We start from the raw sequence: 26,555 nt of genomic DNA, 5'->3' as shown, positions 1-26,555 counted from the left end.
TTTACCGTAAACTGGTCACTAGGGCCGCCCCGACTGGTGTCTAGCAACCAGTGACGTTACTTGGAGTCCTGATGTCACTGCTGTGTGGAGGCGGAGCGGAGGTCGGAGGGAGCGGTGAGCGTGGGGCAGGAGAGAGGAGGAGACTTTCGCAGATGTGTGTAGAAGAACAGGAGGATTAGAGCAGACAGGACACGGTGAAGGTGGTGAGTGCTGGTCTGTCTCTGGTGACACTACCTGATGCTCGCGGCCGCCCACCTGAAGGTTCTCAGTCAGTGGCAGACCCTGCTCCAGCCCAGATCCAGGCCCCAGCAAGCCCAGCGACAGTCCCCAGGCAGGCCCCAAGGGGTAAATGTCTGATAAAGGGGTAGAGGGAATGTCTGGTGAAGGTGTGCAGTGGCACAGGGGTGGGGGGAGGGAGATCACTTAAAATGACACAGGAGGATCAGAGGGGGCAATCAAAATGACACAGGAGGATCAAAAGGGGTTACTAAAATGGTAATCCCCCCTCTGATTCTCCTGTGCCATTTTGATTTCCCCATCTGATCCCCCCTGTGTCATTTTAAGTGATCCCCCTCCCCCACCTTGATACCCAATTCCTTTTTTTTTTTACCCCAAGAAATAAGCGCAAAAAGAAAAAGCTACTCTGTGGAGTACAGGAAAGGAATCGTGGAGGACTCTTGGGGCCAAAATCTTACTGCTTTCTGCAAAGAGAAGATGTTGAGTATCTGATTGGTCCAAAAATGGCAAGCAGAGTATGGTAACCTCATTGAACAAGTGGACAAGGGAAATGCTAAAAAGCACAAGTGTGGATCAGGTCGGCAACCATTATTTTCCGAGCTGGAAAACCTGATCTGTGAATGGGTTGTTGACAGGAGAGCAAAGGCTTTGGTTGCGAATAGGGCTCAGATTCAAGAATTTGCCCTTGCAATGGAACCACAGTTTGACATAGCCCCAGAAGACTTCAAAGCATCACAACACTGGCTGGATAATTTCCTTCAGCAAAGTGAACTGTCTTTAAGAAGATCTACAACATTGTTTAGGTTGGAAGATACTCAAGTTATTAAGTGAGCACTTGCATTCAAGTCCTTTATTGATGATGCTGACTTCTCTAAATACAGTCTTTCCAACATGATTGCTATGGATGAAACTGCAGTGTTTATGGGCCAATCATCTCAAACAACAATTGAACAGCGGGGTGCCTCCTTAGTGTACATTTTCTCCACTGCTTATAAAAGTGCATGTGTTTCCTGTATTTTGGCAATTCGTCTGGATGGCATTAAAATCCCACCTTTAATCATTTCTAAGGGCAAGAAGGAAAAGATTGAACGTGTTTTGGGCGTTTTTATTCTTGAAACTGAAAAAGCCTGGGCCACACAAGCAGTTATAAGGAAGTGGGTCGATTTAATGCTGCCGCTTGTTATGCGAGGGAGCCAAAGAGGTCTGCTAGTCTGGGATGCAGCCAGCACTCACCACGCTAAAGACATGAAGACATTTCTTCACGAAAGCAAAATAGATCAGATAATGATTCCCTTAGGAGTGACGGCCTATCTTCAGACTCTTGATATTGCAATAAACAAGCCATTCAAAGACAATTTGTGCGTGGAAATTAATGACTACATTGAAAATAGAATGGAGAGAAATCAGCGTGGAAACTTTGTGAAACCTAAACTGCAAGAAGTTATGACTTGGCTGAAGAATTCATAGGAGAAAAATCACTGACAGTTGCATTGCAAATGGACTGTGAGCAGGCTACCTTGACAAGAAGTACTCATTTAAAGACTGTGCTATTGCTAAACATGAGAGATTTGGTCCACTGATTCTGAAAGAAATGGAGTCACAAGAAATTCACCAGGAAATTCAGGAATTGGATTGTTATGATAATGTTCCAGAAGATGATGACATGATTGTCATTGAATAAATTAGTAAATTCTTGATACTGTAGGATTCACAGTTTGTCTGGTTTGTGTTGACAACTACCGTATACTGTACCCTATACAGGTAATAAATTTCCTTTATTTTCATTTAACAATAAATGTGTACCGTATTCTTCTTCATGGAAAAATAAGACATCCCCTGAAAATAAGACCTAGCACATCTTTGGGAGCAAAAATTAATATAAGACACTGTCTTATTTTTGGGGAAACAGGGTATACACACACACACACACACACACACACACACACACATACATACATATACACACTGAGTGGCCAGATTATTATGTGTTCAGAGATCATAATAATCTGGCCACTCTCTCTCTCTATATATATATATATACTAGAGGCCCAGTGCATGAAAATTCATGCACTGGACGGGGAGTCTCTCAACCCGGCCTAGTCCTGGAGCCCTCAGGGGCAGAAGTCGACCTTGTGATCAGAGGAAAGTGACGCCCCCATCATACCTCTGCTGCTGCCACTGCTGACAGAGTAACCTCAGCCAGCCCTGGTTACCTGAGCCTCAGGTGGCCCTGGGCAGCTGGGCAGCCGCCATCTGAGGTTTGCCTGCGCCTCAGGCCAGGAGGCGGACCCAGCCTTGCAACATGCCTGCCACCCCAGCAGGGCTGAGGGCACTGGGTGCTACCATCTTGTGGCTGTGGGCACCATCATCTTTGAGGGCAGTACAGTCAATTAACATGTTCCCTCCTTATTGGCTGTGAGCACTGCCATCTTTACGATGGCGTGAGTGTCGATTAGCATATTCCCTCTTTATTAGATAGGATAAAACATCTGAGTTTGACAAAAAATAATTGTGAAATATGGTGCTCAGACTACCATTAAAAAAATGCCATTGACTAGGTGACTTAAACAGCATAAATTTATTTTCACAGTTCTGGAGGCTGCAATGTCCAAGATCAGGGTGCCAGACTGATTGGGTTCTGAAGAGAGCTCTCTACCTAACTTTCAGATGGCTATCTTCTCAAGTCTTCATATGATGGGAGAGAGAAACATTTACTGGTGTCTCTTATCAGATTAGCACTAATCTCATTATAATGGCCCCATTCTTATGACCTTATCTAAGCTTAATTACCTCCCAAAGGCTCCATCTCTAAACAGGGCCTCAACATATGATGGGGGAAGGGTTACACATACAAAATGGCAAGAAAAGTAAAAATCTGAAGAGACAAAGCAATAATCATAACCAGACAAAAATATGACACAGTTGTTGAAACTATATTACAAGGAATTTAAAATAATTATAATTAAAATGTTAGAGGAACTAATGAAAAAGTTAGATAGCATGCAGAATCAGACAGATAGCAGAGAAATGTCAACTATAAGAAAGAATAAAATAGAAATGCTAAAAGAAACATATTCACTAACAGATATGAAAAATGTCTTAAAGAGGGCCATGAGTAGACTTGACACAGCAAAAGAAAAAAAATGATGAAACTTGAAAATAAGTCAATAAAAATTCTATAAACTGGTAAGGAAGAGAAAAAAAATAAAATGTGGAAGAAAAAGAACAGAGAAACCAAAAGCTGAAGAAAAATATCAAATGGTAAAATACACATCTAATTGGAACAGAGAGAAATAATATATGAGACAAGAAAAAACATTTGAAAAAATAATGGCTAAGAATTTTCCTCAAATCACAGACCCAAGGAGCTCAAAACACACCATGAAGGATAAATACCAAAACCAAAACAATAACCCAGTTCTTGGCATATCAAATTTGTATTAGTTTGCTAGGGCTACCATAACAAAATTCCACAGACTGGGTGGCTTAAACAACAGAAATGTATATTTCACAGTTCTGATGGCTGCAAGGTAAAGAACAAGGTGCTTGGCAGGACTGGTTTTCTCTGAGCCACCTCCTCTTCGCTTGCAGAAGGCTGTCCTCTTGTTGTCTCTTTACATGGTCATCTGTCTGTCCATGGATGTCAACCATGGTGTCTCTTTCTCTTCTTACTAGAGGCCCGGTGTATGAATTTGTGTACCAATGGGGTCCCTCAGCCTGGCCTGTAGGATTGGGCCAAAATCAGCTCTCTGATATCCCCTAAGGCAGGGGTCCTCAAACTTTTTAAAGTGGGGGCCAGATCACGGTCCCTCAGAGAGCTGGAGGGCCAGACTATATGAACTACTAATCCCTACTGTAACACCTTGGCTGTGCTCACTGCCCAAAAAACCTGGCGGGCAGGATCAGACTCCCCTGGGGGCTGCATGTGGCCCACGGGCCGTAGTTTGAAGACCCCTGCCCTAAGGGGTTTCGGATTGGGGGAGGAACAGGCCAGGCCATAATCAGGGCCAGGGAGAGACATGGAAGGTTGGCCAGCCAGGGAAGGGCTGCAGGAGCACTCCAGCACATGTCCAACCTGTCTTACTAGTCCCGATTGGCTGGACCTCAGCAGCAAGTTAACCTACCTGCCAGAGCATCTGTCCCCTGGTGGTCAGTGCATGTCATAGAGACTGGTTGACTGGTTGAATGTCTGCCCCTTGCCAGTGCATGTCATAGTGAGTGGTTGAGCAGCCTTATGATATCATGAGCATATTACACTTTGATTGGTTGAATGAACGACCAGACACTTTGCACATTAGGCTTTTATTATATAGGAAAAGGATACCAGTCATAATGGATTAGGGGCAAACTTTAACAGTCTCATTTTAATTTAATCACTCTTTTAAAGGCTATATCTCCAAATAAGCCACATTTGGGGGTATTTAGGATTAGGACTTCAACATATGAGTTTTGGGGAGACATAATTCAATTTATATCAATATTCAAACTGCTAAAAACAAAAAGAAAAACTTAAAAATATACGCAGAAAAAATATTACCTACAGAAGGACAAGGATAGAAATTACAGCAGACTTCCTATCTCCCCCCCCCCCCTCCCCCCCGAAACCGTGCTAGTAAGAAGACAATGTACTAACATATTTAAAATGCTGAAAGGAAGAAAACTGTTAACCCAAGTTCTTTGCTCAGCAAAAATACTTATATATATATATATATATATATATATATATATATATATATATATATATTATTGATTTTTTTACAGAGAGGAAGAGATAAGGATAGAGAGTTAGAAACATCAATGAGAGAGAAACATCGATCAGCAGCCTCCTGCACACCCCCTACTGAGGATGTGCCCACAACCAAGGTACATGCCCTTGACCGGAATAGAACCCGGGACCCTTCAGTCCACAGGCCAACGCTCCATCCACTGAGCCAAACCAGCTTCAGCAGCAAAAATACTTTTCTTAAATGATGGAGAAATACTTTTGCAGACAAATACTTATAAAATTCACTGCCAGTATACATACTTTGCAAAAAAATACAAAAGAACAAAACAAAACAAAAACCCACAAACTTTAGGTATAGTACTTATGTGAGATGATGATGTTAATTACCACTGTTGTAATTATTTTGTAATATGTATGTATCCTATATAATAAAAGGGTAATATGCAAATTGACTGAACAGCAGAACAACAGGTTGCTATGACCACACTAACCACCAGGGGGCAGACACCCAGGAGCTGCCCCCTGTGGGAGTGCACTGCTCAGCCAGAAGCCAGGCTAACGGTTGACTAGTGCAGCACCTGTGGTGGGATCTTCTCCCACCTCCGCAACAGCGCTAAGGATGTCTGATTGATAGATTAGGAAGCAGGCCTAAGCCATCAGTTGGACATCCCCTGAGGGCTTCTGGACTGGGAGAGGGTGCATGCTGGGCTGAGGGATCCCCCCGCCCCCCCGAGTGCACAAATTTTGTGCACTGGGCCTCTAGTATCAAATAATCACACACTGTACACCTGGAACTTATGCAATGTTGTATGTCAATTATATCTCCATAAAGCTGGGGTGGAGGAGGAACTTTAGGCACAAAGAATGTGAAATAGATCAGAAAATTGGATATTCACAAAAATTAAAATGGAATAATGGAGTAAATGAAAAGGAATAAATGAAGGTAAAAATCTATTTTTCTTTAGATTTAAGTGTGCTAAAGGATAACATCTGCTTAAAGCAAATTAATAACAATGTGTTGTCTTATATATAGCTTATGTAAACTTAAAATAAATGATGAAAATAGCACAATTATTAAATTTACTGGTAAGTTCTTAAAATACTAAAGGAGGATTTATTTTTAAATAAAAAAAATTACTCCAGAATATAAGCAGAAAGAATAATAACTATGACTTTAGAAGAGTTTGAAAAAAAAAAAGAAGAAGAAGAAGAAGAAATAAAAAAAGATAGGCTTAATAGATACTACAAGTATTTGTTGTGGTCTGAATTGTGTGCCCCCAAATTCATATGTCTCCTTACTAATACATTTCTATTGATTTTATATTTAACTGGAATCTTATCTGGGTAGAGAATGTTCTACCTCAAAACTTTAGAGAGTCCTGGCCAGGCGGGTCGGTTGGCAGGTTTGATTCCCAGTCAGGGCACATACCAAGGCTGCAGGTTCTATCCCCATTCAGGGCAAGTACAGGAGGCAACCAATCTCTATTTCTCTCTCAAATCCATGCTTCTCTCTCTTTCTCAAATTAATAAAAACATATCCTTGGGTGAGAATTAAAAAACCAACAAACCTCCATAGATATGGTTTCATGTTTTTCTGATATTTAGGGTTGAGTAAGAGCCAAACTTATCTTTCTCGGTAGTTATCCTACTTTTAAATTTTGTTTCTAGCCCTTTTTATCTTTGAGATTTAAAATTTTCACAATAATTATCTAAATAAAAATGTATCTTCATAAATGTTTTGACAAACCCTTTGAGTTCTATAATATTTTTTAGTTCCTATGTGGAGATTTCTTTTTTTCTGGTAATAGTCTCTGCTTCATGAATGTTCTGTTTCTCCTACAAGTACATCTCTTAATGTTAGGATACTGCTTTTCCTTAAGGCCTCTATTTGAAGAATCTTCTATGTGACCATTGTTATCTTTGGCTACAGCAGGAATGAAATAATAAAAGCAGTAGCTATTTGTTGTGCAGCTATTATAGGAAGACACGCCCTTGCTCTCAAAGTTCATTAAAATCCCCCATCATCTCAGTGGTGGAAATTAGCAGGAGGACAGCTGCTCACTCCCAGTCCAAATGCATAATAAATCACCTTTATTGTCTTACCAAAATCTATAGAATTTTCTTTGATTCTATTTTATGAAAATGTTCCTGCACCCCTCCTCTTTTTAATTATTTTATTTCCTATGTGTGTGTGTTTTTATTTATTTATTTATTAAGGAAATTCAGGAAGGGGGAAACTCATTTTTAGTCTGCCTCTCCTCCATGTTGTACCTGGAATTCAAGCTACTAATTATTCTTTAAATATATATTTAGATAAGGTCAATGAATTCAAATGCAAGGAAAGGGTTAAATTTCTTCCACAAGTGTCAGCAAAAATCTAACAAATCAGAAAAGAGGAACAGCTTTTATTAAAGAAAGTTACGGGGTACACAGTCATTGAGAAAGTCATTGAGGAGGAAGGAGTGGAAGGGATTGCTCCTCCTTTCACTATAAGGCAGACCAGCGCACACAGACAGACAAGAGGAGTCATTCCCAGACGTTAGCCCAACAGTGAACACGACGACGGTAAGTGGAAATTCTTCTTCTTCTTTTATTGGTATTTTCTCACCAGAGAACCGATGCACGCAATTCGTACAAGGGGCTGGGCCCTCGCAGCCCCGGGTTCGACCAGATCATCCAGACCGTCCTCTGGACCATCGTTCTGCTGTTCTTTCATATTAGCATATTAGCTCTTTATTATACAGGATTATTTTTGAAAGGCAATTTTTAATGAAGTGACTTCAGCGGCAGGCTGAAATTAAGGTGCTGTTTTCTTTCTTTCCTGCCCAAGATGCTAATACGCATTAAGGATGGTCTGTGCCATGTAACATTAGCTAAAGTCCCAAATCCATTCTTCCCTTCTTAGAGTATTCACTCTAGGTTAATTCCAGAGTTCCAAGACAGGGGAGCTTTTTAAACATTTTCTATCAAAGACATTTGACACGCCACTTGAAGGAGGGAATTTTTGAGCTGCTCATATTGTCATTGCTTCTTTGTTTTTTTAAGTGGTTAATGTTAATTTTGTAAAATTGTTTTTCAAATATTTCAATGTTGCGGTTGTTGACTTTAAAAATCATGACATTTTAAAATGTCTGCATAAGCATGACTAACAGAGAGCAAAATTGTGTGTATACCATCGTCAGTTTGGCAGGGGGCTGAGTTAATGCGACAGAGAAGGTAGAAAGGGACAGGCTGCAGCTCCCGAGCCACATGCGGCTCTTTGGCCCCTTGACTGTGGCTCTTCCACAAAATACCACAGCCTGGACGAGTCTATTTTGAAGAAGTGGCATTCGAAGAAGTTTAAGTTAAAAAAATTTGGCTCTCAAAAGAAATTTCAATTTTGTAGTTGATATTTGGCTCTGTTAATTAATGAGTTTGCTGACCACTATGAGTTTTCCTTAGCCGCTAAGGAAAAGGAAGAGGAAGAAGAGGTATAAAAAGAAAATACAGAACCCAGATAATGAGTCATAAATAAACCATGGGAGATTCTGAGTAGAGTGAGGTGATGGAAAAAAGCAGAGTAATTCAATTAGCTACTCAGCGTTGAACATGCTTGGTGTGCTGTGTACTTTACTGTTATTTCACTGAATTTTAATCTTTGCACTGACACTCAAGCAAATACTATCATCACCGTGTTTGATGAATGAGCTAACTAGCTGAAGAGGCTAAAGCTCACACTGCTCATAAGGTTAGGGCTAAAACCTTTCTTGCTGGTTGGCTGTACACCACAGGGTTTCTCCATGCCCTGGCAGTCCCCTATGGCTGTGACTTACTGGAAGGGGTCACACCTCCCTTTTCTTGGATCGTGGCGGCTGGGGTCAGTTGTTATTTACTACTGGTCTTTGGAAATCCACGTAACCCTCATCTACCCGGTGCTTACTGGTTTGGAAAACGGCTTTGCTCCTTTTATTTCAGAGGACTGGAATTTGATTTCCAAGTAAAGATTCCTTTTCCCTCCAGTGGAATTTTGAAATGTTACACATGTCTGAAAAATATTTTCATAATTTATAATTTTTATGGAGCCACAGAAGTGGTACCACTTAATTGTGTTAACACTGCTTGTGGATGTCTATAGAACCACAGGCCACTGTCTAGATTCTCTTTGTTTCTAAGTGCTTGAAAATTGATTGTGCACAGGAAATTTTAGACTATAAATGAACCAATAAATAATGTTTAGTCTTATCTGAAATAAGAGAAATACAAATTAAAACAGTGAAATATTATTTTTCTTTTATCAAAGTGTACTTCTCAGGAGGGAGGAACATTTATGTCCTTATTACCAAACAATGGTAATATCTTTCTGGACAATAATCTGTTGATACATATCAAAAGCCCTTAAGGTGTATATTTCCTTTAGCTAACCGGTTTAGCTTTTAGGAATTTATTGTAAGAACATAATCACAAATGTCTGTAAAGTTTTAGGACATGAATATTTTTCTTGCCATTGTTTCTAATAGGGAAAGTCTTGGAAATAAGTGTGTGAACATAGGCAATTATGAGATTTTAATGTAATAATCCATGTAAAGTGCTTAGAACCTAGTTCTGATAATTACTTAGTAATTATTACTAGTTGTCTTTACTCCTATTACTCTTAGGATTTAGAAATAGAGAAAAGTGATTTGCCCACGGTTATATAACTATCGATGGCAACATGACGGCAATAGGAAGGTTTTTTCAAGCAGGTGGTTAATATCCTCTGAGCCTGTAAGACAGCCCCAGGCTTGGCTGCAAGGGGAGCTGACCAGAGCCTAAGTGCAATTCCAGCCGCTTCAAGGGAATGACTCTGATCACAATGGGAAACCAAATGCTGGAGAGGAGGGTGCAGCTAAGGAAGCTAAGAACCAGGTTAAGCACAGAGATAAATCCTGGAGCAAAGAGCTAGTGTGGGAGGAAAGAGATAATGCATCATTTTTATAGATCATCATCTGTGGGCTTCATGGGGAAGGGTGTCACATTGGTTTAAAGATCCAAGATTTGGGTGATTAAATAGACAAATAGGGTGCATGATGGAATTGCAAGCATAGCTACAAGAAGGTGCCTTACAGATAGTGATAAAAGAGGTTGAGGTAGAAGCTGGGAGGGACGGGGACAAGGAGCCTCCAAGGCCCAGGCATCCAGTCAAGATTATTCTAAAGTCATAGCCTAAGTTTGAACAGTCATACATAAACAATCAGAGATAATGATAAAATTTGCTTTAAAAATTCCTCTGGCAGTAGAATGCAGAACTGATTTGATAAAATGCAAAGAGCTCATTTAGAAAACTATTGTAATAATTCAAGAACGGGTGTTAGGGACATGAAACCAGGTACTTATGGTGGGACCAGAGAGGCAAGGATGCATTTAAAAGATTTTCAAGAACTGCAGTTGACAGGATTTTGGTTTTGACAGACGTGGAGCTTGGAAGAAGAGATCTAAATGCACAGTGGCATCCTTCTCCCCAAAATAGGGGATATATAGGAAGTGGATTGGATTTGGGCTGGGGGAGAGGGCAGAAGTTGAGTCCATTTTTTAATAAACTGAATTTGAGATCATGTGGAGCAGATGAATAGTAGACAAGTGGATATACAGGCAAAACTCAAGAAAGAGGTATGGGCTGGAGTAGACATTAAGAGTCTTTAGCATAAGTACAGCTGATAATTGAAATTCCTGTTGTGGGTGAGATAACTAGGGAGAGATGGTAAAATGAGAAGAAGCCAAGGATAGAACCTGTAAAACTTTGACAGTTGAGGAGGTAGATGAGGATGAAGAGTCCAAAATAAATTCCAAGGAGAGACTATCGGTGGGAACAAAGCAGGAGAGAGATGCAAGAAAGAGGAGGATGTGTCCATGGAAAGACAGAACATAGTTACCAAACTTCTACATGGAGCACATGAGGTACAATAGAAAAAGTGACTCTAGGAACTCAGTGTTAGGTTGAATTGTGTCCCCTCAAAATTCATATGTTGAAGTCTTAACCATCAGTACCTCAGGACAGGATCATGTTTGGAGATAATCAAGTTAAAATGAGGTCAATAGGGTAGGCCCTAATCCAAAATGACTGGTGGTTTATAAAGAAGACATTTGGATGCAGAAACACAGAGAGAAGATGATGTGAACTGACAGGGAGAAGAGGGCCACCTACAAGCCAAGGAAAGATCTGTCCTTGGAACAGATCCCTCCCTCACAGTCCTTGGGAGGAATCAGCACTCCCAATATCTTTATTTTGGAACTCTGACTTCCAGAACTACGAGACAATACATTTTTGTTGTTTAAGCTACTCAATTTATGGTACTTTGTTTACTACGATACATCCTGTCAGCATAAGAATGTCTAAACCTGTAGAGGATTTTTGTAAGAGTTTATTTGATCCAAATTGATGACAATTGCTGGGAAGCAAGATCTCAAATGCTCTGAAGAGTGACAGTTTTGCAAGTTTCTTTTATGCATTTAGAATTAAGAAGGGAATATAGGGAAGATTACATGAAGGTGAAAGAAAGCAGGCAGGGATTGAATGACAGAGTAGTTAATAAGATTATGTGCTCTCTTGAAAGTGACTACACTTCTGAGGGGTCTGAATAAGAAGCATTTCAAAGGTGTATTAACCTAGATGCACAAAAACAATGGACAGGGCTTGGTCAAGGAAAAGATAACCCTTTGACCCTTTGACTAAAGAAGCTATATTCCTAGGATCTGCCCAGTTAAATTTTTTTTTTTTTATCAGATCACTCTGTGAGGTTACTCTCAGTTAGATTTCTTACAGTGCCCCTTTTCATCCACTACCCCTAATAAACTAATGCATTTGGTAAATACACATAACACCTTAATAAGAGTGCATACAGCCAGAGAAAGAAACTGAATACATGTCTCAGATGTGGGAGGGGGAGTGTCCAAAAAGATTAGGTTACCTAAGCAAAGAGGAGAAAAATGTTTCACAAAGCAGAGGGTAGTCACAGGATCAAATTCTGCAGAAAGGCGAAGTAGGAGAATGACTGAAAATGTCAATCCCGAGGCCTTCAGTGACCTTTGTAGAATACGCCCAGTTAAGTAGGAGTAGACCTCAGAGAGCTGAGAACATGGAGACAGACAATAGTCCTTTGCTGCAAACATTTGCTGATGAAAGGGGACCTCTTCACTGGACCAAACTCACCTCTACTGTCCATAGAGAGCCACATGGAAACAACTTTAGTTGTGTCAGCTGAACCTGGAGTATTCTCTAACTTAACAGCTAAACATGGGAGAAAAAAGTCAATACTTCTTATTCCATTCAAAACTGGTTTGGAAAGAATTTCAGGAAAAAAACGATTTTTGTAGTTGTCATTTTATATGTTGGGATTGTGGTACAAACACAGATTCCACTCTGTTTTGTTAAGCAAAGAAAGTTATTATTCAAGGCTTCTCAAAGATGAAACCCATGTGAATTTGGTGATGAAAAGAAGAAAACAAGTTTGAGTGAAATTTTGGGGTTCACCTATCATTTATTTCAATAAGTAGGGGGAAAAAACCCATAGACTTGGAATGGAGAAGTATTAAAGCACTTTCTTAGAAAGCTTTGAACTCAAAATGAGTCTTAAATTTTCTTTCTGTAGTCTCAATGATTTGATTGGCCAAATAACCCAATGCCACAGTTCTATATTAGGGAATCAAATAATCAGATTTGACTTTTAAAAATCTGATAAAAGACTGAATAATAATAAAAAGAATGAAGTAAACCAATCACTACCAGTCAGAAATTCCCATGGAGTAAAACCTTAAGTAAATAACTACCCAAAAGATAAATTTAGGTCATCACGCCCATCTTAAAAATATTTTCAACCAACTAAAGAATAAATCTTTATCAAGAACCTGATAGTTCTAAGGCACTGTGAAAAATAGCCACCATGAAGTTTTAATAGTCTAACTGGGAATATAAAACAATTATAAAATGACAAAACATTTATAAAAATGCCCTACCTGGTGTGGCTCAGTGGGTAGAGTATAAGCCTACAGACAGAAGGGTCTTGGGTTTGATTCCAGTTACGGGCACATGCTTGGGTTGTGGGCTCGATCCTCAGTGGGGGGCATGCAGGAGGTGGCTAATCAATGATTCTCTCTCATCATTGATGTTTCTATATCTCTTTCCCTCTCTCTTCCTCTCTGAAATAAATAAAACTATCTTTTAAAAAATAAAATTAAATGCCAAAATCAATCTAGTGCAGTTAATAACTATGATTAAAAATTAAATATAAATGACAAAAACATTCATTCTCATTAGATATTAAAGAAACACCAAGTCAAATACCAATTGGATATTTTCACTTATCAAATTAAATAGTAAACAAACAAATGAATGAGCCAATTAAAAAATGGGCTAAACATATAAAAAGACACTTCCCCTAAGAGGATATGTAAGTTCAGGTGACAAGTAAGTACATGACAGGATGTTCAATGTCATTAGCCATTATGAAAATTAAAACTAAAACCACAGTGAGATATCCCTACACACCTATCAGAATGGCTAGAATCTATCTATCTATATATAAAAGCCTAAGTGACCATTCAACCATTCAACTGTTTCACTGGTCAACCGGTAACGATGATGTGCACTGACCACCAAGGGGCAGATGTTCAATGCACAGGCATGGAAACATGGAACAGATGGATGAATCTCAGAGAGAAGAAGGGAAGGGGAGAGCGGAAAGAGATTAACCAAAGATCTTATATGCATACTAGAGGCCTGGTGCACAGATTCATGCACCAGTGGAGTCCCTTGGCCTGGCCTGCGGGGATTGGGGAAAAACTGGTAGTCCGACATCCCCTGAGGAGTCCCGGATTGTGAGAGGGCACAGGCCAGGTTGAGGGATCCTAGCAAAAAATAAGAAAATAACCCCATTGTAAATTGAGAAGCATCTGTACAAGCAAACTCCCATTCTGCCCACTGCCTATTTCTCTATGGTTTAGTGTTTTCAGTTCATTCAGCACCTTTGTTTCAGGCATTGTGCCACACATTAGAAATACACCAAAGATGAGTAAATATGATGTCTCTCCTCAAGGAGCTCAGGTTAGTGGTAAATATAGCAACTGTGATGATTTTTTTTTTTTTTTTTTTTTACAGTGAAATGTGTGAGGTTCCACAGGAACACAAAGGTAGCTGTTTCATTTGTCTGTAAGGCAGCATTGTGTCTTGAATACATTGTGCCAGAGTTTTGAGTCAGTCAGGCTGCTGTCAAATAATAAGTAGTTTTATATTACTAGCGGTATCACCTTGGGGAAGCTACCCAGCTCCCTAAAGGTCAGTGCCCCCATCTGTAAAATGTGGCTATGAGTACTTACCAGTGCCGTGAGGCTTATATGAATCTACAATAGATATAAAAGCTTGTGGAAATAAAATATTTCAGGCTTCACATTATTTTCTTTAAAATCTATTCTTTCTTTTTAACTTTATTTTTCAAGTACAGTTTGCATTCAATATTATTTTGTAATAGTTTCAGGTATATAGCATACTGATTAGATTATCTATACTTTACAAAGTGTTACCCTGATATTGCCGTACCCAACTGATACCCATACATAGCTATTACAATATTGTTGACTGTATTTTCTATATTGTACTTTACATCCCCAGTATTCTGTAACTACCAATTTTCAGTTTTTAATTTCTTCATCTTTTTCCACCTAGTCCTTCAACCCCTCTCCCCTCTGGCAAACATCAGTTTGTTTTCTGTGTTTATTAGCCTGTTTCAGTTTTGTTTGTTCATTTATATTGTTCTTTAGGTTTCACATATAAGTGAAATAATATACCGTGTTTCCCCGAAAATAAGACCTAGCGCATGGAAAGATAAGACATCCCCTGAAAATAAGACCTAGCGCAACTTTGGGAGCAAAAATTAATATGAGACACTGTCTTATTTTTGGGGAAACAGGGTAGTACTTATCTTTCTGTGGCGAGTTATTTCACTTAGCAAAATATCCTCCAGGTCCATCCATGCTGTCACAAATGGCAAGATTTCATTCTTTTTTATGGCTAATATTCCATTGTATATATGTATCACCTTTATACTAGTATACATTTGCCTATTGGTAGGCACTTGGGTTGCTTCCATATCTTGGCTATATTACCTAATAATAGAGAAACACGTAAATTGACCATACCTCCTCTACACCCACTGCCAATCAGAGTGAATATACAAATTAACCCAACAAAGATGGCGGTTAATTTGTATACATACCTGGGTCCCAGGAACCTCCTCAGCACCCAGAGGGAAGGGGAAAAAAATCAATGGAAACATATCTTCAGGTAAGGATAAAAAGAAAAATAAAGAAAGGAATGTCATATCTTATGAAAGACCCATCTTGAAAATGCTTAAAGAAAGTTCTCATTTTTTCATGGTGAAGGGACTGGAGTCCATGTTGATAAAAATACCTTGGTGCCTGCAGTGACTGGCAGTGGCTGCAGCAGCGGAGTGATGTGGCTGGTGCCTTCCCCTGATCAGCCCAGTCACCTCCCAAAAAGGGAGGCCAGACTGCGGCTTAGGCCTCCTCCCAAAGGGGAGCAGGCCTAAGCCATCAGTAGAACATCCTCTGAGGGCTTCCAGTATGTGAGAGGAGGCAGGCTGGGCTGAGGGACCCCTCCCCAGTGCACGAGTTTTATGCACTGGGCCCCTAGTTGTAAATAATGCTGTAATGAATATAGAGGTGCATATAATCTTTCAAATTAGTGTTTTGGATTTTTTTGAATATATACTTAGAAGTGGAATCTCTGGGTCATAAGGCAGTTCCATTTTTAATTTTTTGAGGACTTTCTATACTGTTTCCTATAGTGGTTGCACCAATTAGCATTTCCACCAATAGTTCACAAGGGTTCCCTTTTCTCCACATCCTCACCAACACCTCCTTTTGGATTCCTATATTTTTTTAAGTTAAGACTCAATTTTCTTTAGCTCTGCCTTTTCTGATTCAGTTCTAGCAAATAGATTTTTACCTATAATCTAGAAGTTGCCATAGTAGAACTCCTAATTATAGACAATGAAGGTGAATAAGGTGAAAGTCACCTAAAATATATTTTATGTAAAAGTAGGATGCCAAAAACATTAAAATAAAATCCTGTTCTATAATTTGTAATCATGTGCATATGTTCTGAACTTTAAATAACTCATGCTTATTATGTCTGCTTTTAATTTCTAAAGACACTAGGGGCCTGGTGCAGGAATTCATGCAGGGGTAGCGTCCTTCAGCCTGGCCAGCGATCAGGGTGATCAGGGCCAGCCAGAAGGGAGTGGGGTACAGAAGGGGTGGAGTGGGGGGTGGGGGGAAAGCGTGTGGGTTGGCCAGCCACAGGAGGTTGGCTGGAGGACGTGCACTGACCACCACGGGGGCAGCTCTTGCATTCAGCATCTGCTCCTTGGAGGTGAGTGTGTGTCATAGCAACCAGTAGAATATCATTCGGTCATTTAGTGGTTGGGTCACTTAGGTTTTTATATATATATATAGATGTTTGCTTATTAGTCATCATGGGCAATGTATTCAAATTTGTATTTCTAATTCCAGAAGATATGTAAACTACCATTTTTATTTATAAAAAATGCTCATTCTTCTTGCTCTAATAACTTCACATTTAGGGATTTATATGATAAACTAATAATAGATATGGAAATATATGTGTGCACAAAAATGTTCATTACAACATTATTTAATATAATGAAAATAAGAATTAACTAAATTTTTCATAATAGGTGAGTGGTGAAGTAAATTAAAAAATGAAATTGATAATGACTTTAAATGACAGAAGAAAACATAAGGCTATGAAATTATAAAGAAAATAATGCATAGGAACAAGAGAGCAAGTGAATATGTCAAAATAGTCATAATGGTTGCCTCTAAATTGCTAAAATTACAAAAATGAGGTTTTTCTTTGCTTGAAATTGTTAAATCTACAGTGAATTCACATTACTCAGCAAAGCAGGATGAAATCAAGTTAAAACGTAATCTAGAGGTGAGGTATAGACTATGAGTCAGGAGTGGCAAACCTGGAGTGCCTACAGAGACCCTTGATTATAAGTGAATAAAGGAGGCCTGTAGGTTATTACACCCTCATGACGTGTGTGTGAATGGTGGAGCCACGCTACACCAGCAGACGAGCCGCACCTGGAGCATTGCTTCTGACCACCGCTGTGCTGTCCTGTGTGCAGGAGGGTGGCCCAGCACACCTCAGTCTATTTTTCAAGGGAAGTCAGAAAGGTAGACTAGTAGGTGAAATGTCCTGATGTTTACATACATAGTGCCTTGTTGTCCGGATGGGTTGATTTGGCCCAGGCCACCAGCATTTACCTCTGACCTGTGTTGTACAACAGAGGATTAGAGGAGAGGGAGGCCATTGTGAATGGAGTGGGTAAGGAATATGTCATATTTCAGGCTGTAGGGAATTAGGGCTAGACGGGAGGGGGCTGGGACTGTTTGTTTATAAACTTATTCAATAAAGTTTTATTTAATCTTGAGACAATGAAAATGAATCAAATAGAGCTCTATTTAGAAGCTACTCAGGAAGGAGATTTCCCCCCAGCTAACATGGCTTACCATATGGCAGGCATTTTGGTATACTGTATTACATTGTATATTATTTCATTTAATCCTCACAACTCCAAGGGGTAGATACTATTATTGTCGCCCACTTTCCACACATGGAAACTGAATCTTAGATGTGTGAAGTGACTTGTCCAGGTTATGTAATTGGTAGCAGGGCCAGAATTCCAGACCCCCATCTGATTCTAGACCATCGCTCTGGACAAGCATGTTATACATTATGAAGATCAGTGGAGGAACAGATAACTCTCGGGTAGCCAGAAAAGTGTGTGGATGGAAAGGTGTGAGGTTGGAGAGAGCTGTTTTGAGTCAGGGTCTAAATTTTAGACTCTAAAACAAGCTCTGGCAACCAAATGACAGGGAGCCATTGGTCTGGGGAAGAGGTTAAAAACTAAAGGCTGGTAAACCAAAAATACTACATGGACAGTAGGCTTTAAGAATGATTTTTTTTTTAAAGAAACTTTATAATTAATTATCAGTATTTTAAAAATCTGGAGAAGTCACATAAATTTGGATGTCCAGCTCCTCTGGGAAATCAGAATACCTAGCAACACTGGGCCTATGTGCCCTTATGGCAGCAATTTTCAACCCTTTTCATTTCATGGCACACCAAAAAACATATCATACTTTGTTGCTGATCTGACCAAAAAAAAAAGATATAATTTTGATTCATTCACACCAGATAGCTCTTGTGTTGGTTGTTGTTATTTATTATTTATTTTTTACTTGCCAGTCTAAAGGAAAAGAGGTCCATGACCCTGACTTAAATAGTCAGATACTGCATGTCCTAAAAATTCCTCCGGCACACCAGTGCCTGCCATAGCACAATGGTTGAAAATTGTCGCCTGGTGGTAATAACTGGTGAATCAGGATATAGGAAGGAATAACTCAATGGAGCAGAGCAGGTGAGAGCTAGGAGTGCAGAAGCTAAGGGTGTTGGGAAGTATGAACCTAGAAAGACACTTTCTGAGGCCACCAGACCCTAAGGCAGAGGCAATTTATCTTGTTCCCTTCCGGCTGGGGTGGACATGGTCCCAAGATTTTCAGCTGGGGTTGAAAGGAAGTGGATTGGGTGCTTGATTGAAGGCTCAATGCAGAGGTGCAAATTAGAGGGATATGGAGGATTTAGACCACAGGAATAAAAAAGTTAATGTGACCATTTAGTGGCTCACTCAAGATTCTGGTTCCAAGAGAATTTCCTGAGTTTCTAAGTATTCGTGATTGCCAGGAAAACTAGTGAGGGGGAAAAGAAACAAAAAGTCAAACCCAGTCTTTTTAATGTCTCTAGTTATATCTTCACACATACACGCAGAGTGATTCCTTTACACACTACTGAAGTATTAATCTGAGAGTCCCATCAGTTCTGGGGACCTTAGGAAAAACTTTCCTTAGGTTAAAGGAACTTTGGACAGGTTACTTATTTATCTAAGCCTCAGTTTCTTCATCTGTTAGAAATGTGGTCAGCAAACTGTGGCTCCCAAGCCACATACGGCTCTTAGGCCCCTTGAGTGTGGCTCTTCCACAAAATACCACAGCCTGGGAGAGTCTATTTTGAAGAAGTGGTATTAGAAAAAGTTTAAGTTTAAAAAATTTGGCTCTCAAAGGAAGTTTCAATCATACTATTGATATCTGGCTCTATTAACTAATGAGGTTGGCGACGACTGTGTTAGAAGGTTTAATAGTTTCAAATTTTCAGAGGGTAAAGATTAAGTGAATGAATGAAGAAATATGAAGAGCATGGCTCATAGGAAGGAATAAATGATTGCTGTGATGAGCAGGGGTGGGGCTAGGAACCTTACTTATGTTGTCCCTGAATCTTTACAATGACCTTGTGAACGAGGTGTTATTTCCCCCCTCCCCTCCCCCATTAAACAGTAAAATGAGGAAATTAAGGTTTAAATTGGGTGTAGTAACTTACCCAAGGTCATACTATTAGTAGGGGGCAGAGTGGAGAGGCTTACTCAAAAAGTGCCAAGCTATGCCCCCAAAAAGTATGCTACCATCTGTCTGACATTCTAATGATAGACATATAGTATTATTGGCTAGAGTCTAGACATTCAAACAGATTCAATTTTATAACCTGCTAAACTCTTGAGGTCACCAGCTGTGTGTCTCTGGACAAGTAGCCTAACTTCTCTGACATTCAGCTTTCTCATCTATAAAACTTTGCATATTTATCGATATTATATATCAATAGATTAAATAAACCAATACTTTAAAAAATATATATTTTATTGATTTTTTACAGAGAGGAAGATAAAGGGATAGAGAGTTAGAAACATTGATGAGAGAGAATCATCGATCAGCTGCCTCTTACACACCCCCTACTGGGAATGTGCCCTCAACCAAGGTATCAATACATACCCTTGACCGGAATCGAACCTGGGACCCTTCATTCTGCAGGCCGACGCTCTATCCACTGAGCCAAACTGGTTTTGGCAATAAATCAATACTTTTAACATTCTTAGCAGAATGTTTTAAAATTATAAGCAATCAGCTCAGAGTTATTAACTTTAAAAACATTTACTGGGCTTGTTACTGTACTGGGAATGCAGAGGGGAATGAAAGATGTTTCCTGCCCTTAACTCAGGACAGGACAGATATATGAACAGTGACATTAAAAATATATATATATATATTTTTTTGCTTGGCTGGTGTGGCTCAGTGGTTGAATGCTGACCTATGAACCAGGAGGTCATGGTTCCATTTCTGGTCAGGGCACATGCCTGGGTTGTGGGCTCAGTCCCCTGTGTGGGGCCTGCAGGAGGCAGACAATCAATGATTCTCTCTCATCATAGATGTCTCTCTCTCCCTCTCTGAAATCAATAAAAACGTATTTATAGAAAATTTAAATCTTTACTTGAGGACATTTTTCTATTGTTTTTTTTTTTTTTTTTTAAAGAGAGGGATACAGGGAGAGATGGGGGGCGTGGAACATTGATGTGAGAAAGAAACATGGACCAGTTGTCTCCCTCCCCTAAGTACCCTAACTGGGAATCAAACCTGCAACCTAGGAATATGCCCTGATTGGGAATCAAACATGCAACCATTTGGTGTATGAGATGATGCTACAGCCAACTGAACCACTTGGCCAGGGCATACACAGTGAATTTTTAACACAATGAGGAAACTGTCTTAATGGAAGAATAAATATTGTTATTCAAGAGGGAGAAAGATACAGATATGGTGAAGAGAGGGAAGGATGGCTGGGATGTGTTCAACTGTGAACTAATAAATAATCTGGATTTCAGAGGAATAGTAGAATTTTGCAAACAGAAGGCAGGAAATACATTTCATGCAGAAGGAATATCTTGTGCAAAAGCAAAGGAGACAAAAAGTCTAAAAAGGTCTGAGAATCAGGGAGTAGTGAACAGTTCATGTATGACTGGAGGGTAAGTTATATGGGGTGATTGATAGAGGCAGAGGAGAAGAATTAGATTCAGGTTTTGAAGGGTGCCTTGAGTGCCCTGGTAAGAAATATGAAGAACAGAGATAAAGACTTTAAAGGATATTTCATAATCAGATTATTTTGATGAAGGGCAGTAGTAAGAATAGTGAGAGTGGGAAGGAGACTTGACTTGGGGTGGTACATATACAAAACGATATACAGATGATATATTATAGAACTGTACACCTGAAAACTTTATAATTTTGCTAGAGCCCGGTGCATGAATTCATGCATGGGTGGGGATCTGATCAGGCCCGCAGGCTGGGGGTAAGGGCCACAGGCGTTTGCTTTGGTGCCACCCCCTCTCCTGCCTGTGCTCTACCATCCTGCCTGTGGGGCGATCAATTAGGACTGGGCTCCCTACTCGGCTCCCTCTGTGCTGGGAGCTGGTCGGTGGCCCGAACCCCTGCCACCACCGTGGGGCAATTGGAGGGGTGATTGGGGGCCCCCACTTGCACCTGTCTTGATCTGGCAGTGCTCACTCACCTGCTCCACCATCCTGCCGCTGTCCTACTCTCATTGGGGTCCATAAAGGCCAGCAGCGCCTCCACTGCCTCCAGCTGTCAATGCCATGTTGCCAACTCCTGCCATGTTCCGCACCACCCCCTGGTGGTCAGCGCATGTCATAGCCCAAGGGGACAATTTGCATATTAGACTTTTATTAAATAGGATTAACCAGTGTCACACCAATAGATTTGATTTTTAAAATGTTTAAAAAAAAAAAAAAAGAATAGTGAGAGGGAACCAACCAGAGGCTATTACAGTAGTTCAGACAAGAGGTGATGTAGACTCCCCCAGATTAGCTGCCAATGAATTGGAAGTGGGTGGTGAGAAATAGAAAGTGAAGGGTGACATAAATACAATAGTGAAATCCAAGGTATGAAAATGGTTTGGTCCAGTCTTGCTTACCACAGTCATCCCAAAGGACCAAAACAAAAACAAAGTAAACCTCTTTTAAAAATAATCTCTTTTGTTTGTATGCAAATAGGCCGTGCAGAGTGAAAATGCAACTCGAGTGAGATGAGAGTGCAATATTTTGTTTCCAATCCATAAAACGCAAAAATCGAATTGGTTTGCCAACATTGTCCGTTTTAAATGTTCCAACTCCTCACATTAAAACGGTAGCCAACCAGTACAAGACTGATGTGTGATTGTTTTTGAGCATAAATCAGATTTGAAGAACGCTATTTAAGGTCCTTTACTCATCGCTAAAGAGTAAGAGGAGTAGCATCTTATTTTACTGGAAAATTCCTTTAAGTAGCAACAGCTCTGTGTGGTAGCGGACTTTTGCAATATTTTAGATAAAGATATGCAAAGAGAGCTGCAAAAATGATGCCTCTTTGGTTCTGCACCAATACATGAAAACTACAAGTACGAGTTGATAAATGCATATTTTAAGGGTTCTCAGAAGTCTAAGAGCATTACTCTTGGTTACTAAGACGCCACAAGGAAGTGAACCTTGGGGGGTGCAATGCCCTCTTCCTTAACCCTGTTGTGAAATGGAAGCTTTAAAACATCCAGTTTTGCTTTGTTTTGTTTTGTTTTGTTTTGTTTTAAACAAGCTTAGTCATATATTGTCTGTGTTCTGTATGCTCCAGTCTATTTTATCTTACTTTGTAGTGCACGATTTACTTATACTCCTATATAAATACTTTGCATAAAAAGGTGCTTTCACACATCTTCATGCTTCCCTAAATTTGAAATCTGCTGCTATTTGTTAAAATGTGCTAGTTTTGTTATGCATTATGTTTTTTCCTCCGCACACGTAGGAAAAAAAACATATGGACTTAACTCTTCAAGCAACTTTTACATTTGGGAGGTTAGCTCATTTTATTTCTTATGAGGTTGTCAAGAAAATGGCAAGTGGCAGATACTTTATGAAAGAAATGACAGTTTATCAAAATGTGTAAGTGTGTACCCTTAAGCAAACGGGCCACTTTCCATTCAGAGATCACCATCTTCTGAATTGGGGTTTAACATTCCCAGGGAACTGTAAAATTGAAAGGGTAGTAAGCTTGGAATCAGATATTTACTTTGTTGAATTTTGAAAGTGCCATCACTGATGCTGATAATTTATTGATAATTTGTAAACTTGCTGCTGTATGTGTTTCATTCGTCTTGGAAATATTTTACTTAGTCTTATTTGTTCACTAAGAGGCCATCCTTTGTGTGTTGTATTGTAAACTTTACTGAATGGCTACAATATGGAATTACTAAATTAGGAGTTCAGGACCACTTAGTCTACCCTTCCCGTGAGTGAATTGTCTTTACTGTGTCATCCATGACTAATTGTCATGCAGACACCATGGCCATTATAAATTATAAAGTGAAGGAGAACCCATATCTCTTGGAGAAGCCCATTCCTGAGATAGACGGCCTGGGGAATTTTTTGTCTAATTTTTTTTTCTTCTTTATTGACGAGAGAGATACAGTCAGAGAGAGAGAGAGAGAGAGAGAGAGAGAGAGAGAGAGAGAGAGAGAGAGAGAGAGAGAGGGAGAGAGAGAGAGGGAGAGAGAGAGAGAGAGAGAGAAACATCAACTGGTTGCCTCCTGCACACACCCTGTCCGGGGATCAAGCCCACAATCTGAGCGCATGCCCTGACTGGGAATTGAACTGGTGATCTTTCATTGCACAGGATGATTCTCAATCAACTGAGCCACACTGACCAGGCCTGGGGAATTTTTTCTTAATTGTGACCTATATGACCTAGTAAATATACGTCATGCTCTTAAGATGGTATTTAATCATTATGATACATTACTGAAGTTGTTTATGTTGAAAATCACTTGGTGGCAAGTGACATATTAGAATGTACAGGTTTCTTACACTCACCTGCAGGCTCTGGGAAGGCAAGGACCTTCTGCTTGTACTCACCTTGGATCTCAGGACCAGCCCAGGGCCTGTACTCAATCAGGACTGGTTAAGTATTTGTTGAGTGAATGAAGGCAAAGTAAAAAGTGGAAATTCCAAATGGCGCAATTATAGCTATTGATACTAAAGTATTGTTGGAAAATATTACTGATATACAAAAATGGGTAGGAATAAATGTGAAGCATAAAAATGTGTGAATTTGTGTGTCACTAGAGCCTATGTTTACTACCAGTTCTGATGGAAACCCTGGCACAACCCCTACAACTCTGTCCACGCCCTTTCGTGAGGTGTTTGTGCACTGCCAGACAAGCAAGCTGGGACAGCTGCTCTGGGTGTGCTCTTGCGGTTGTAATCCTGATCTCTAGTCTCCAGGGTGTGAGTTATGAGTCCCTCAGTTCCACAAACTGCAGTCCTTCTCTGGCTTAGCCTCATTTCCTGACCCATTGTCCAGTTCCCCACTGGCCGCTGGGGCTGATCCCCCAGGGATGGACCTCATTCCAGAGGGAGAAAGGATGACGTGTCTCCTTCCACCACACGATAAATAGCACACTTCCCAGAAGCTCTGGATTCTAGGGGTGCTGCAGCACTCTCTCCCTCTCCCCGATTCTGCCATGTTTCCACCAGAACACCACCCCCTTTCAGACCCTGGGTATAAAAAGATTGGCTCCTCACTCGCTGGGGTTGTTGTCCCTAGCCTGAACTCCACCCAACCCCACCTTCCTCTTCTTGCCCACTTACCCACACTGCTAAACTCACAGGTCAGCTGAAGGCCACACCTACCCCTGGTAAGACAGTACTCCTTTTTTCTAAACTGCATGCATCATGATGCTTACCCTTTCGACATTTTTTCTTAACCTCCTCTTAATTTGTGCTAATGTAATTTTCACTGTATTTTGCTGCTGAAGCCAGGTATGTTTTATTTACCCACCATTTGATTTTGAGAGAAAGTGCAGACAAGAATCTTTTTGCATTCACTTGATAGAATCTTACAGACAACTGTTGGTGTCTTACAAATAAAACTGGCTTGCCTTTCTGAGTTTTTCTTTCTTTTTTTTTTCAGCATGCATGAATGATGGTTGTGAATTTGCATCCCGAGAAAGTCATAAAAGACGGTACCTCAGGGCAGGGAGACCAAACAAGCCAGCCTGTGGTAGAGATTGTAAGAGTGAGGGTCTTTCCCTAACTCAGACTCAGTTGTAGGATATAAACATGGAGGCAGCAAAATTTTGGCTCAGACAGAAAAGACTTAACCTCTAATGCTTTACTGTATTAAATTTTCTTCACCACCTCAAAAAAAAAAAAAAAAAAAAAAAAAAAAAAAAAAAGAAAAAAGAAAAAAAAAAGAAATTTACTACATTTCTAAGAATGTTCCTCCAGAAACATGGAACTGAAAGCTATTTTTTAAATTGATCTGGTCCTGAGAAAACATGGGGCTTTTTCTTTAATTTACCTAAGTAATTGACATAAAAATCTATGGACCTGCACCAGCAATCTGCAGAAAATGTCAAAATAGAGGGCAGAAATACAAAACTGGAGATTTTTCACAGCAACATGGTGTGTATGGTGTTTGATTATGTGTCTACAATGTGGAGAAGTGAACCTTTGGACTGTGAAATTGATGCTAATTTTCTTACCCACTAGTCTAGAAGGCCTCTAAAATGTCACACCATTAATTTCGTTGCTTTACCAGGAATCAGTGCATGTGGTTAGTGTGTGTGTGTGTTTTTTTAAAAATGAATAAACTTTTTTTTAGAACGGTTTTAGATTTACAGAAAAATTAAGCAAACAGTACAGAGAATTCCCATATACCCCCGCCCTTCCCTACACAGTTTCCCCTATTTTAACTATCTTGCATTAGTGTGATATGGTTGTTACAATGAATGAATCAATATTGATACGTTATTAATAACTAAAGTCCATACTTAATATTAAGTTTTTCTCTGTGTTTTATAGTTCTATGGATTTTGACAAATTTATAATAACAAATCCACCATTACAGTGCCATAAAGAATAGTTTGTACTCCACATATTTATCTGTCCCCACATCCCCTGGCAACCATTGATCTTTTTTTTTTTTTACTATTTCTGTAGTTTTGTCTTTTCCTGAGTGTCATCTTGTTGGAATCACACAGTGTGTAACCTGTTCAGACTGGCTTCTTCTGTTAGGCAAAATGCATTCAAATTCCTCCATATCTTTTTGAGGTTTGATAGTGTGTTTCTTTTTATCATTGAGCTATATCCTATTGTATGGAGGTACCATAGTTTGTTTATCCATTTACCTATTGAAGGACATCTTAGTTGCCTCCAATTTTTGGAGTTAATGAATACAGATGCTATAAATATTTATGTGCAGATTTCTGTGTAGACATAAATTTTCAACTCATTTGGGTAAACACCTAGAAGCATGATTGCTGGATCATATGATAGGCTTATGATAATTAATTTTTATAGGAAACTGCCTGAATGTGTCCCAAATGCCTATATAATTTTTTTTTAACCAGCAATGAATGAGAGTTCTTATTAATCCACGTACTTGTCAGCAATTGTTGTCATTTTTTTTGGGGGGGGGGCGGGTGGATTTTAGCCATTTGAAAAGGTATGTGCAGGAGTAGCTCATTGTTGTTTTACTTAGCAAATTCTTAATGACATATGATACTTGCATCTTTTCATATACTAATTGCCATCTGTATATCTTTTTT

General features: G+C 39.7%; 1 protein-coding gene across 3 annotated transcripts in view; it reads left to right on the top strand.

Moving 5' to 3' along the window:
- The first annotated feature begins 7,395 nt into the window (after nt 1-7,395).
- CD86 (CD86 molecule) overlaps nt 7,396-26,555 on the top strand; it is a 75,901-nt gene continuing 56,741 nt past the window's right edge. For 2 of the 3 annotated variants that reach the window (XM_084871706.1, XM_084871708.1), the window contains exon 1: nt 7,399-7,528. The gene's annotated coding sequence lies outside the window, so the exon portion shown is untranslated. Of the gene's footprint in view, nt 7,529-26,555 lie in introns of all 3 variants that reach the window. The other variant, XM_084871705.1, reaches the window with a different exon arrangement.

The sequence above is a fragment of the Pipistrellus hanaki genome (assembly GCF_964339955.1).
Source record: "Pipistrellus hanaki genome assembly, chromosome: 2".
Lineage (NCBI taxonomy): Eukaryota > Metazoa > Chordata > Mammalia > Chiroptera > Vespertilionidae > Pipistrellus > Pipistrellus hanaki.
The sequence above is the reverse complement of the archived record's forward strand: the minus strand, read 5'-3'. Positions and strand labels throughout refer to the sequence as shown.